A 12,986-nucleotide genomic window follows, 5' to 3' on the forward strand; every position below is an offset into this window, starting at 1 on the left:
GGAAGTGTAAAAAATTCTCTATTGAATATTAATTTCTGAGTCTCTGGAGTCTGAGGTTTTAATAGCAATACTGAGAAATCCAGGAGAGATGTATTCTCAAAAAAAAAAAACCCAACACCTTTCATTCCTTCTACCCTTCCCCATTTAAAGTCTTGACTACTTTCTCTGCATATGATGAGAACTACATCAGAAAATGCGATAATTTTTTGTTTCAAACACTTTTAAAAAAGGATTGTATTTATTTGACAGAGAGAGTACAAGCAGGGGGGCAATAGGCAGAGGGAGAGGGAGAAGCAGGCTCCCCACTGAGCAAGGAATCTGATGCAGGGCTCAATTCCAGGACCTTGGGATCATGACCTGAGCTGAAGGCAGAGGCTTCACAAACTGAGCTACATAGATGCCCCTCAACCAAAAATTTTAAAAAGTCAAGAGGAAAAGGAAAATCTATTATATTTACTCATATCTTTATTCATTTTTTGTCTTCCTTACTGGTATTCTAAGATTCTTTCATTTTTTTGGTAATAGCTTTATTGAGATCTAGCTCACCTATGTACAGTTTATGGATTCCAAGTATACAATTCAATAGTTTTTAGTATATTCATAGAGTTGTGCAACTATCACAATAATTCAATTTTAGAACATTTTCATCACCCCAAAAAGAAACCCCCTACTCTTTAGCTATCACCTTCTAGGTCCTAGGCAACCACTCATGTACTTTCTCTCTGTGCAGATTTGTCTATTCTGGAGATTTCATATAAATGGAATCTTGAAATAACGTTTGACTTTCACTAAGCATAACATTTTCTAGGTTCATTCTAGAAAACTGTAACACAGATCAGTACTCCATTCCTTTATATTACCAAATAATATCCCATTGTGTGGATATACCATATTTGATTTATCTATTTATCAGCTGATGGACATCTGGGTTGTTTTCACTTTTTGGCTATTATGAATAATCTGGCATGAACATTTATGTAGAAAATTTCTGTGAGACATATGCTTTCATTTTACTTGGGTACATATACAGGAGTAAAACTGCTGAGTCATATGGAACTCTAGGCTTAAATCTTTGAGGAAGCGCCAAGCGGTTTTCCAAAGCAGCTGCACCATTCTACGTTCCCATCAGCAAGCAGGAGGGCTCCAATTTCCACATTCTCACCAGCACCTGTTATGGTCTGTCTTTTCCATAACAGCCATCCTAATGAGTGTGGTGGATATCTCGCTGTGGCTATGCTTCGCATTTTTCATGTGACTAATGGTGTGGGCCTTCTTTATATCTGATTATCAGCCATTGGTTTATCTTCTTTGGAAAAACGTCTATTCAGATACTCTGCCTTTTTTTTTTTTTATTGGAGTTCAATTTGCCAACACATAGCATAACACCCAGTGCTCATTCCACAAAGTGCCCCCCTCAGTGCCTGTCACCCAGTCACCCCAACCCCCCGCCTACCTCCCCTTCCACCATCCCTTGTTCATTTCCCAGAGTTAGGTGTCTCTCATGTTCTGTCACCCTCGCTGATATTTTCATTCATTTTCTCTCCTTTCCCTTTATTCCCTTTCACTATTTTTTATATTCCCCAAATGAATGAGACCATATAATGTTTGTCCTTTTCCGTTTGACTTATTTCACTCAGCATAATCCCCTCCAGTTCCATCCACGTTGAAGCAAATGATGGGTATTTGTAGTTTCTAATGACTCTGCCCATTTTTAATTTTTGTAAAATGACTGAATTGTTAGAGTTCTTCATATATTACAAATGCAAGACCCTTACCAGATATGGGATTTGAAAAAAATCTTTTTCCATTATGTAGGCAGTCTTTTCACTTAAAAAAAAAAAAAAAAAAAAAAAAAAGATTGGGATCCCTGGGTGGCGCAGCGGTTTGGCGCCTGCCTTTGGCCCGGGGCACGATCCTGGAGACCCAGGATCGAATCCCACGTCGGGCTCCCGGTGCATGGAGCCTGCTTCTCCCTCTGCCTATGTCTCTGTCCCTCTCTCTCTCTCTCTCTCTCTCTCTCTCTCTGTGTGACTACCATTAAAAAAAAAATTAAAAATAAAAAGATTGATTTATTGAGAGAAGTGAGGGGAGGGACACAGAGTCTCAAGTAGAGTCCACACTGAGCTAGAGCTTGACATGGGGCTTAATACCATCATTCTGAGATCACAGCCTGAACAGAAACCAAGAATTGGTCAGTTAACCTACTGTGCCACCCAGGCACCCCCAAGTCTTTTCACTTTCTTGATGAAATTTTTTAAAGTACAAAAGTTAAAAAATTTTATGAAATTCAAATTATCTATTTTTTCTTTGGTTTCTTGTGCTTAGGGTTTCCTATTTAAGGAAAAATCCTTGTCAAATCCAAGGTCACAAAGATGTGCTCCTATGTTTTCTTCTGAGAGTTTTATTTTATTTTACTGTTTTTTGAGAGAAGGTATGAAGATGGGGGGAGGGGCAGAGGAAGAGGTAGAGAGAGAATCCCAGGCTCCATGCTCAGCTTAGAGCCTAAAGTGGGGCTTGATCCCACAACCCTAAGATCATGACCCAAGCTGAAATCAAGAGTCAGACACCTAACCAACTGAACTGCCCAGATGCCCCCTTCTGGGCCGAAGGTGGCGCTTCCCAGATCACACCCTGGGCTGAAGGTGGCGCTAAACCCCTGAACCACCTGGGCTGCCCAAGATTCCTTCTTTTAGCAATTCCTGTGTTAAGAATTTCCTTTAGTCATGCTTTTAAAATTTCCAGGGGATCCCTAGATGGCTCAGTGGTTTAGTGTCTGCCTTTGGCCCAGGGTGTGCTCCTGGAGACCCGGGATCGAGTCCTGCACTGGGCTCCCTTCATGGAGCCTGCTTCTCCCTCTGCCTGTCTCTAGGTCTCTCATGAATAAATAAAATCTTAAAAAAAAAATAAAATTTCCACTGGAAACTGTTTTAGTTTTTCTTCATTTGAGGTCTTGATTTACCCTTCATTCCTAAAGGACATTTTCAAAGAATATGAAACTGAGTTGACAGATCTTTTCTTTCAGTGCTTGAAAAATGTCCTGCTTCCTCTGGCTTCTATGCTTTGTCATTTGGATTATTTTTCCTTTATAGGTAAGGTGTCATTTTTCTCATTGCTAAAGTTTTTTTGTCTTTACAGAATTTTTATCATGTTTCTCAGTGTGGCTTTCTTGGGCTTATCTTGTTGGGGATTTGTTCAGCTTCTTGAATATGTTGGCTTCTAAATTAGGGATGTTTTCAGCTATTATTTCTTTGAATACTTTCTCAGCCCCACACAGTTTTCTCATCTCCTTGAGACTCCAGTAATACAAATAGTAAATCTCACTGCTCCCTGTGGCTCTGTTTTTTTGTTTTTTTTCTCTATTTTTCAGATTGGGCAGTTTTCCATTTTTTATTGTTTACATGTTTGTTTACTTTTTTATATAGATCTTTTATACATATATAATCCTAAATATAAAACCTAGGCTGTCATAAAGTATATAATTTGTATGTATAGGTATTTATAATAATTATTTGCCTATAAACCTCAGGACCCCCTCAATCCCTCTCAAACAATGAATGTTAATCTAAGACATCCACTTGCCAATTCAGACCACTTTTGTCACCTCTAACCAGGTTGCAATACCCTCCTATCCTCACCCTCCCACCTTCTTTCACTTGTGCTCAGTCTCAAGAGACCACACCAAAGCAATTTTGCCACAAACACATTAATGAGATGACCTCTTAACCCGGCAAGGAGCTAAGTACAGGACAGCACCAATGGACAACTGACCAACCAGACATTCTGGAACCTCTACCCAAACTTTTCAGTACAGACTATGGCTCAGACCACTTATCAAGCAAACACAAATCTTCACAACTGCTCCCAACCCAACAGAGTCATATTGTAACTGTAGCCGTCTCAGGGACCCAGCAGGACTGAGGGACAGGTTCTGTCCCGACAGAAGTTTAAGGATGGGAACATCCAAAGCCCATTCGGGGAGAGAAACTCATCTGTGAGTCCTGGGAGTCGTTCACCTTCCAGGATGCCCAGAGCCCTGGGGTGGGGGTCAAAGCCCCAGGAAACCAGCACAAGCCCCAGGGGCTCCAACCAGGCTTATATCTGGCAAGGTCAAAGGCTGCAGCCACCCAGAACACAGTTACATTCTCAAACCAGAAAACAAGATGTGCCGGCCAGCAGAGGAAGTAAATAGGAGTCTGCTTGGTAATACTCAGTGCTGTCCTTTCACTATCCGCCTTCCACCACCTACCATAGCCCATTTCTTCTTTCTTCACAGCACAAACTGGTCCCAGGAGAAAAACGCAGCCCCTACTCCCAGAAGCCGAGCCACGCTAGTGAATACACAGGCTACAGCTGGCCCTAAGGCTACCCATCCTGAGCACTGCTGTCCAGAAAGAGCTAGGGCTTAGTCACGTTAGTGCAGTTCACACAGGTTTTAGAAAAAAAAAGAAATACACATAACACAACACTCAGGTACTCACACACATCCTCAGGGCCAGTAGTTCCTCCTGCCTGAGCTGTGAGCTATCCTGAATTCATCTCAGGAGATCATCCTGCCTCTTCCTCCAGCCTTCCTTCTGGAGAACAGCCTGGGCATGTTGCTCTCTCTCTCCACCCAGGCCAATCACCAGTCCCTGCTATGGGCATGCTGGCTCCTCCACCCCAATCCCACCACCAGAAAACGCTCCCTTGTTTTGAACCCCATGAGGGCAGCTGAGTGCCAGGGTTGGGGCCGGGTGGGGAGGAGTCGGGGTGGAGGCAAACAGGACACAGCATGAGGTTTAGGGTGTGTGGGGAGAGTAAGTGCGGGTCCAGGTGGGGGGCAGGCACGGTGGCTGGGACGCACTAAGCCATTAGGGGAAACTAGGGAGCGATGCAGTCAAGCCTCCGGCCCTGCCGCCACGACCGCTGCTTTAAAGGAAGCCCTATCTAGGCTCTAGGGGGCCCACAGGGCGGCAGGTGGGTCCAGGGATGAGAAACACCTGGGTGCCCCAGGTGCCAGAGGCTCCCCATCTCAAACTCCTTGTTAAAGAGTCCGGCTGGAGGGCAGCCCTGATGGCTCAGCGGTTTGGCGCCACCTTCAGCCCGGGGTATGATCCTAGAGACCCAGGATCGAGTCCCGCGTCAGGCTCCCTGCATGGAGCCTGCTTCTCCGTGTGTGTGTGTGTGTGTGTGTGTGTGTGTGTGTGTGTGTGTGTGTGTGTGTGTGTGTGTGTGTGTGTGTGTGTGTGTGTGTGTGTGTGTGTGTGTGTGTGTGTGTGTGTGTGTGTGTGTGTGTGTGTGTTGAATAAATAAATGAAATCTTTAAAAAAAAAAAGAGTCCTGCTGGAGCCTCTTGCCCATCGGCCCGGACCTGGGGCCCCCCGAGACTGCGAACCCTGGGCCAAGGTCCAAAGCCAAAAGTACCCAAAGGCGCCTTTCCGTTCTGAAGTTTCCCAGTTCCCGGGCCTTTCCCCTCTCTGTCCTTGCTCCCTACTGTTGAGCCCATCAAGTGAGTTTTCCGTTGCAGCTATTGTAATCTTTTACAGTTCCCATTTGGGGCTTCTTTCAATCTTCAGTGTCTTTGGTGGGGCTAATTCTTTGTTGAGAATTTTTATCTTTTCATTTGTTTCAGGCACGTCCCTAACTGCTCATTGAAACTTTTTTTTTTTAATAACAGCTGCTCTAACGTTCTTGTCAGATCATTCCAAAATCTGCGTGGTGAAAGTGTGGCTATCTGTTAATTATCTAATCCCATTCAGGGTAGAAGTGATTTTCATCCCAGACATTCTGGGTGATGATGAGACTCCTGATCATAATTAAGTTTTCCGTTTAACCTGCGTCCTGTGAGCGCGCCCGCCTTGGGGAGGAGGACGCGAGCGCCACCTGCTGCCGCCGGGGAAGGACGCGGGTCCCTCCGTCCGCCTCCGCCTCCGCGGCAGGTGGGAGGAGAGAGGGGCCCAGCTTGGGGGGCTGGGCTTCAGGCTCCTCCCTTGGGTTTCTTTTCAAGATTTTATTTACTCATGAGACACACACACACACACACACACAGAGGCAGAGAGGCAGAGACACAAGCGGGCCCCATGCAGGGACTCGATCCCAGGTCTCCAGGATCACGCCCTGGGCTGAAGGCAGCGCTAAACCGCTGAGCCACCCAGGTTGTCCTCCTCCCTTGGGTTTCTTTACCATCAACCCGGTGAGGGCTCCACGTGGGGCAAGGATAGAAGTCTAGGCTCTCCAGGGGCACCTGGGTGGCTCAGTGGATTGAGTGGCCCCTACTGGTTTGCACTCAGGTCATGATCTCAGGGTTGTGGGATCGAGCCCCACCCATGATCTTAGGGCTGTGGGAAGGAGCCGCACCTTGGGCTCTGCGCTCAGCGGCTCAGCCAAGGAGCAGTCGCCTTGAGATTCTCTCCCTGTGCGCCTCCACCCCCTGGCCCACACCTGTGCTCTCATCTCACTCTCTCTCTAAAAAAAGTCTAGGCTTTCTCCATTTGGAGATGGGGCTGGTGGGACCCACACTTTTCCTGAGGTTTTTGGCTGGAGCAGAACAGTGTTTCCAGCTTGTTAGGCCACCTCTTTCTTGGTCCTGCAGCTAGTGGCAGCAAGTGGGTTTTTTTTTTTTTTTTTTTTTTGTCTGCACTCACTGGTGTGTCCAGGTTTTACGCGCCTCTAGCACCCACTCTAGGTATATTGAGCTCGACAATAACAAAACAAAACCCAGAATTCAACATCACCTCTCTCCTCTTCCTCCCACTGCTACCCCCCCACCCAGGTCCTGAGTCTCCAGCTTGTCTGCCCCCTTCTCTCCTCCTGTTGGTGCTTTGATATTTGTTTTATTTATTTTTTTATTTTTTAAAGATTTTATTTTTTTATCCATGAGAGACACAGAGACACAGGCAGAGGGAAAAGCAGGCTTCCAGCAGGGAGCCGGAAGCGGGACTCATCCGGAGACCCTGGTATCACACCTTGAGCCAAAGGCAGACACTCAACCCCTGAGCCACACCTTTATTTCCATTTTATATATAATGCCCAGAGTTCTTATCTGTACTTAGCCGGCCAAATAGGGAGACCTGTGTTTATTTTGTCTTGTCTGGAACCATAAATCCCCATTTTCATTTAACATTTTGATTGGGTTTTTTAAAGGAGTATTTGGAACATATAGTTAATACAATGGTTATAGTCACTTAAAAAATACACAGTAAGACAAGTCCTGCCCTTTCCTTGTATGGCACTGGTCACAGCGGGGGAGTAATCGGCAGACATGGTCCCTGATGGGTGCTGTGCCGGCCCAGCATACAAATAAGGACCTCAGGATGGTAACAGAAATGCCACACAGCAAAAATTATAGGAATTAACCAGCTCGCAAACATAACTTTAAAGCTTTGTACCTGGTGCACTGCCCCCAGGCCTCAAACAAACTAGAAATGATATCTGGGCTTTGCCCTACTAGGGAGAACCTGAACTTTCAATGATAGTTAATCTAAGTATTTTTTCCTCTGTGTATTTCAGTAAATTGCAACACTGAACAGTGTTTTAAAGATTTAGTTAGGTTATTGCTGCTGTGAGACCAGCGTCACTACTGGAAATTGCTTTATTTCATATGGAACAGTTATTTTCTGTTTAGTGAATATTTTTAAGAGGTGTAAAGCTTTCTGTTCCTAGAATCGCTTAATGTCCTGTAAAATTCCCTAACATAGGCTCCTCCTGTGATTTCTAAATCCACCCCACAAGCTAAGGCCGTGCCAGTCCATCCAGGGGCCATAGGGCAGCACTACCTACACAACCCCTTGGGCTCCCACCTACATGACCAAATGCTGCATTTTTGTGCACTGTTGATTTTACTTAGATTTGGGGAAATAGCATTTTTATACTAAAAAAACTTTGGATTAAATGTTTAAGACTTTTTAAAAAAATTTAAAAAATAACATTTTGAAACCCTTTGCTGCTCCTGAAGGTGGGACACAAGTACCCGAAATGGGGAGCCTCCTTCTGTGACCTAGAGCTCACTCCCTGCTGTGCTTGGTTTACAAAGGGCCTTTACCCTTACCGTCTCTGGCTGCTGTAACAGCTTCCCCAAAACTTGGTGATTTAAAACAGCACAAATGGGGCAGCCCTGGTGGCTCAGCGGTTCAGCGCCGCCTTCAGCCCAGGGCGTGATCCTGGGGCCTAGGATTAAGTCCCACCTCCCGCTCCCTGCATGGGGCGCCTCTCTCTCTCTGTCTCTCTCATGAATAAAAAACAAAACAAACAAACAAAAAACAGCACAAATGTATCATTCTGTGGTTCTATGGGCAAGAAGTCTGACACGGGCTACAGGTAAGGCCCCGGCAGGGCTGTGTTCCTTTCGGTAAGTGGTATCTCGGGGAGAGTCAGTTCCGCTTGCTTCTCCAGCTTCCAGAGGCTGCCCACATCCCTTGGCTCATGGCCCCCTTCCTCTGTCTTCAAAGCCACAGCAGTTTCTCAGATTCCATGAATCTGTGTCCCTTATGATACTCAGGACCCTTGTGATCACAGTGGGCCCTCCTGATGGGTAGGGGCTAAGCTGCCTAGGTGAATGTCAGCTGATGAGCAACCCTAGTTCCATCTGCAAGCATCTTAATTCCCACTTACCATGAAGCCTAACGTACTCCTAGGCTCTTAGGATTAGCATGTGGACATCTCTGAGGGCCATGCTTCTGCCTCCCACAGCATCTGACCTAATGCAGGCAAGCACACGTGGTGGATGGCAGCCCTGACCCAGGATTACCGCTTCCAGGGAGGGAGAGTAACAAGAAATCCCCACAAGAACTCAGAAAGGCAGGCACCGTCACTGTTGTTCCCCTCTACAGGTAGAAAAATAAAAGTCTGGGAAGATTAGGTATTGTGTTCTGGGTCACAAGACTGTTACTGTGGGGTGTCCTAAAGCAGGGTCGAGACTGCTGGGTCAGATGTCAAAAGCAGGCATATTTCCAGCCAGGGGAGCTCCCACAGCCCTTGTGGCAGAAAAGGCCCATTTTCAGAGCCAGGCAGGGCTGGATTTAAGTGTGGCCATGAAAGATCAAAAAGACCCCATCTTCTGGAACCAATGGGGACAGTCTAGCCCTGCCTAAGACAGGTCACAGCTAGAGTCACAGCCTCTGGTCCTGGCTGGGAAAAGAGAGTGGTCCTGGTGAGAGATGGTAAAGGATGGTGTGCCACAGTGATCTCTCCCTGCCTCTTTGGAGTCCCAGGTACTAGAGAGTAGCCCAGCACACGATGTCCCCTTGCTCGAGGCAGGGATGCATGGAGGCTGGCTCTGTGCTGAATAAGAGCAAGAGCGTCCAGGGCAGGCAGCTCCAATTTGCCCACACTTCCTGGGCCACATGTCCGCCTCAGAACATGCCAGCTTTAGGGGCACCATGGTGGCTGCACATGGATGAAAATCCACAGCCCTGGCCAAGTAGCAGACACTGGGGAAAGAACCTTGGCTTCATGATCCCACTTCGCTTCATCTGGGCTCCCCTCAGTTGGTTTTCAACAAAGAGTGAAACTATGACTCCAATAAATAGAAAACAAACATGTGTTAAAGATTGTGACATCCTTCAGGTTTCTTCATTAATAATGCGTTAAATACAACCAATTCAAAGGGGAATGCAAAGCACGAGCCATCAGGAGTATTAAATGAACTTGCAGATGGATCCCAAACTGTCTTTTCCGCATGGAAAGAGGGTTGTCTTGCCAGCAGAGAGAATTCAGTTGCATGCCTGCAGATAAGAATTATTTTGCATTGCTATCAGTCATCTACAATTTATAGCTATGAAATAGCGCTTTAAGGGGCACCTGGCTGGCTCATGTAACTCTTAATCTCAGGGTCATGAGTTCAAGTCCCACATTGAGTGTGGGGCCTACTTAAAAAGTAAATCAATTTTTTTAAAAAAATAACACTTTGGCAATAAAAAGCCAGAACCAGATAATCCCAAAGTGTGTGATCTAAACAATTCAGAGTTTCCATTAAAATATACACTTTCCCCTACATTTGAGAACCAACCCCCTAGCTGAAAGGACTCAATACAGTTGGGTCACACCACAGCCTGGCCTACTGGGGGCCACACCCTCAGTTAGCCCTGGAAGCCTCAGTCCCATCATCCTTCCCGAGGCTTGGGAGAGGCTCAGGCAGCCTCAGGAGCGCTGCATGTTGCTTGTCACTTTGACGAGGACCCTGGATTTCTATGGTGAGGATCATTAGGGCTCATAGTAACTCCCCAATAAATGCCTCTGAACCCACCGGCAATGAATCATTGACTTTACAGGAGTCTGAAATAATTTGCTTCTAAAGGGAATGAATTTGCCAGGGAATACCAGCTTTAAGTGTGGACAGACAGTGCCAGCCCTTGCATTCTAGTCATTTCTTTAGAGCTCCTATCTCCCAAAATGATTAGAATTGCCTCTGAAGTGTCAGAGGGGGGGTTTTACGGGTCTCTGCCTCTTTTTAGCAGTGGGAAGCGAGGACTCCAAGCCACTGGAGGAGCTGTGCAGACAAGAGCTGCAGCCACCTGTCGCCTCTGCCCCCGATCTCCAGCCACACTGTGTTGTACCAAGTTCACCTTTTTTCAACCTGACCCAGGTCCCTATCTGCCCTGCCTGAGGTGGGGGGGTGGGTACTGGGAATGAGGGCCCAGGTGTGGTCTACGGACAGAAATGGGACTCTGGGCTAGAGTAGGGCAAGCACAACGCAGCCAGTTCATTCCTGCTCAAATGTTGCACCCCCAAGAGCAGCGAGAACTTCTCAGAGCAGAAAACGTATCCAAAAGCAACCATGCAGTGCCTGGTACACAGCAATTCCTCAAGAAAAATTTTTATCCAATCCTGGGGTGCCTGGGGGGCCCAGTCGGTTGAGCAACTGATTCTTGGTTTCAGTTCAGTTCATGATCTCAGGGTTGTAAGATCGAACCCCATGTTGGGCTCCATACTCGGGGGGAGTCTGCTTGAGATTCTCTGCCTCTCCCCTCTCAGATAAGTAAATAAATATTTTTTTAAATGTGTTTAACCACTCCTGATGGCATTTACTGTGCTCCATTTTAATGCAAATTAGACTCCTCATCCCCCCCCCCCTTTTTTTCCCCTGGGGGAGGAGGATCAGCTTTGGCTTAAAAATAAGTAGCTGGGGGATCCCTGGGTGGCGCAGCGGTTTAGCGCCTGCCTTTGGCCCAGGGCGCGATCCTGGAGACCCGGGATCGAATCCCACATCGGGCTCCCGGTACATGGAGCCTGCTTCTCCCTCTGCCTATGTCTTTGCCTCTCTCTCTCTCTCTCTCTCTCTCTGTGACTATCATAAATAAATAAAAATTTAAAAAAATTAAAAAAAAAAAAAGTAGCTGGGACACCTGAGTGGTTCAGTGGTTGAGTGTCTGCCTTTGGCTCGGGGCGTGATCCCGGAGTCCTGGGATCGGGTTCCTGCATGGAACCTGCTTCTCCCTCTGCCCCCCTCTCTCTGTGTCTCTCATGAATAAATAAATAAAATCTTAAAAAAAAAAAGTAGCCGAGAGCTGCCTGGGTGGCTCAGTTGGTTAAGTGTCTTCCTTCAGCTCAGGTCATGATTCCAAGGTCCCGGGATCAGGTCCTGCATCAGGCTCCCTGCTCAGCGGGGAGTCCGCTTCTCTCTCTCCTCCTCCCCCCTGCTTGTGAACTTTCTCTCTCTCAAATAAATCAATAAAATCTTTAGCAGCTGATCCAGGCTCCAGCGGAGGTCTCCATGGATCAGGCTCAGCGTAGCTTGTGCACAGGCCCTGTGAGAGCATGCATTTAGGGCCAGAGGAGTCAGGTGTGGGGTGCAGAGGAGGATGCACAGAAAAGATGGTGCACCTGGAAAGGCCAAGATAATGAGGGGGAGGAGCCTCAACCCCTTCAATGATTCATTTGTTTAGTAAACATATATTGAGCTCCTACTACATGCTGGGCTAAAATGGAAAAAGTTTATCCAAGAGTCTCAAGCTGGGGTTGCCTGGAATCCTAAAAGGTATTAAGTGGGAAATTGACACTGACTACATAGGGGTGTGAAACTGGGTTAGACAACTTTCAACAAATCTCTATTGTTTCCCTGTGTTCTCACCAGGGAGAGGAAGGAGGCCGAGTCTGTGAGTGGAGCGCCCTCTGGGGGAGATCCTGTGTGTGTGACGGGGCCAGCTGGTCTAGGCCAACCTCCTCCTCAAAACACAAGGACCTGGAGCCTCTAGGGAGGTTGAAAGGCAAGCTGAAGGTCAGAGTGTGGAAAACCGAGGACGATGAAGGGGCTGTCCAAAGCAGCCTCCTCACCTAGACCGCTCTTCCTTGAGGTGGTCCCTGAGGAGCTCAGGCTTCCAAGCAGACAGGCTGGCCCTAACCCTCCCTTAGGTCAGTGGCCTCAGAGCTAGTCTACAGGCTCTCTGGGCTCTGGCCTTACCTGGCACAAGTGTTGGAAATAATGACAAAGAGCCTTGGCTCTGGGCCTCCTTCCTCCCACTAGCCTTTGAGTCCAACTACAGCCTGGTAGTGGCCTCCTCGGGCTACTGCAGCAGATCCTGGGCTAGTCTTTCTACCACTTGTCCCTTCTCTCTGCTTTGCACATCACCACCACCCCCTGCCCCGGGCCAGACCCACCTTCTGGCAGGCAGGCAGGTGACACTGGGCTCCAGCATTTGTGCAGACAACAGGCAAGAAACAGTGGGCAAGGTCCACATCTCATCCTTAGGAATGGCGGAGCCCAACGTGATGGTGGCCACAGAGCAAGTTCTCCCTACAAGTTTGCTAACCGACTGACTTTAGCAATGAGCAAGACGTCCATGGATGCTGCCCTCATCTTCTCATGGTCCAGCAGGGGAAACTGGTATGAATTCAACAGCTGCAAATGATTAAGTTAACACTTACATTGTAAGGACCAGGAAGGAAAAATACAAAATTCTGTGGAGGCCACTGTCTGAGCTGGGCGGGTAGTGAGCAGTCAGGCCGGCTTCCTGGAAGAAGTGAGATTGAAGCTGGGACCTGAAGGATGAGAAAGAGCTGGCTGGGTGAAG

General features: G+C 47.3%; 1 long non-coding RNA gene across 3 annotated transcripts in view; it reads right to left on the minus strand.

The window, feature by feature from the left end:
* Positions 1-12,986, minus strand: part of LOC112918824 (uncharacterized) — a 170,029-nt gene that overhangs the window by 36,739 nt on the left and 120,304 nt on the right. The window contains exons 3-4 of one of the 3 annotated variants that reach the window (XR_011996224.1): positions 12,841-12,954; positions 6,820-9,701 (exon numbers count right to left, since the gene is read on the minus strand). The exons of 1 other annotated variant lie outside the window; for it this stretch is intronic. This is a non-coding gene — a long non-coding RNA (uncharacterized lncRNA). Of the gene's footprint in view, positions 1-6,819; positions 9,702-12,840; positions 12,955-12,986 lie in introns of those variants that run through there. One more of the 3 variants, XR_011996223.1, reaches the window with a different exon arrangement.

This window comes from Vulpes vulpes, chromosome 13 (genome assembly GCF_048418805.1).
Source record: "Vulpes vulpes isolate BD-2025 chromosome 13, VulVul3, whole genome shotgun sequence".
Lineage (NCBI taxonomy): Eukaryota > Metazoa > Chordata > Mammalia > Carnivora > Canidae > Vulpes > Vulpes vulpes.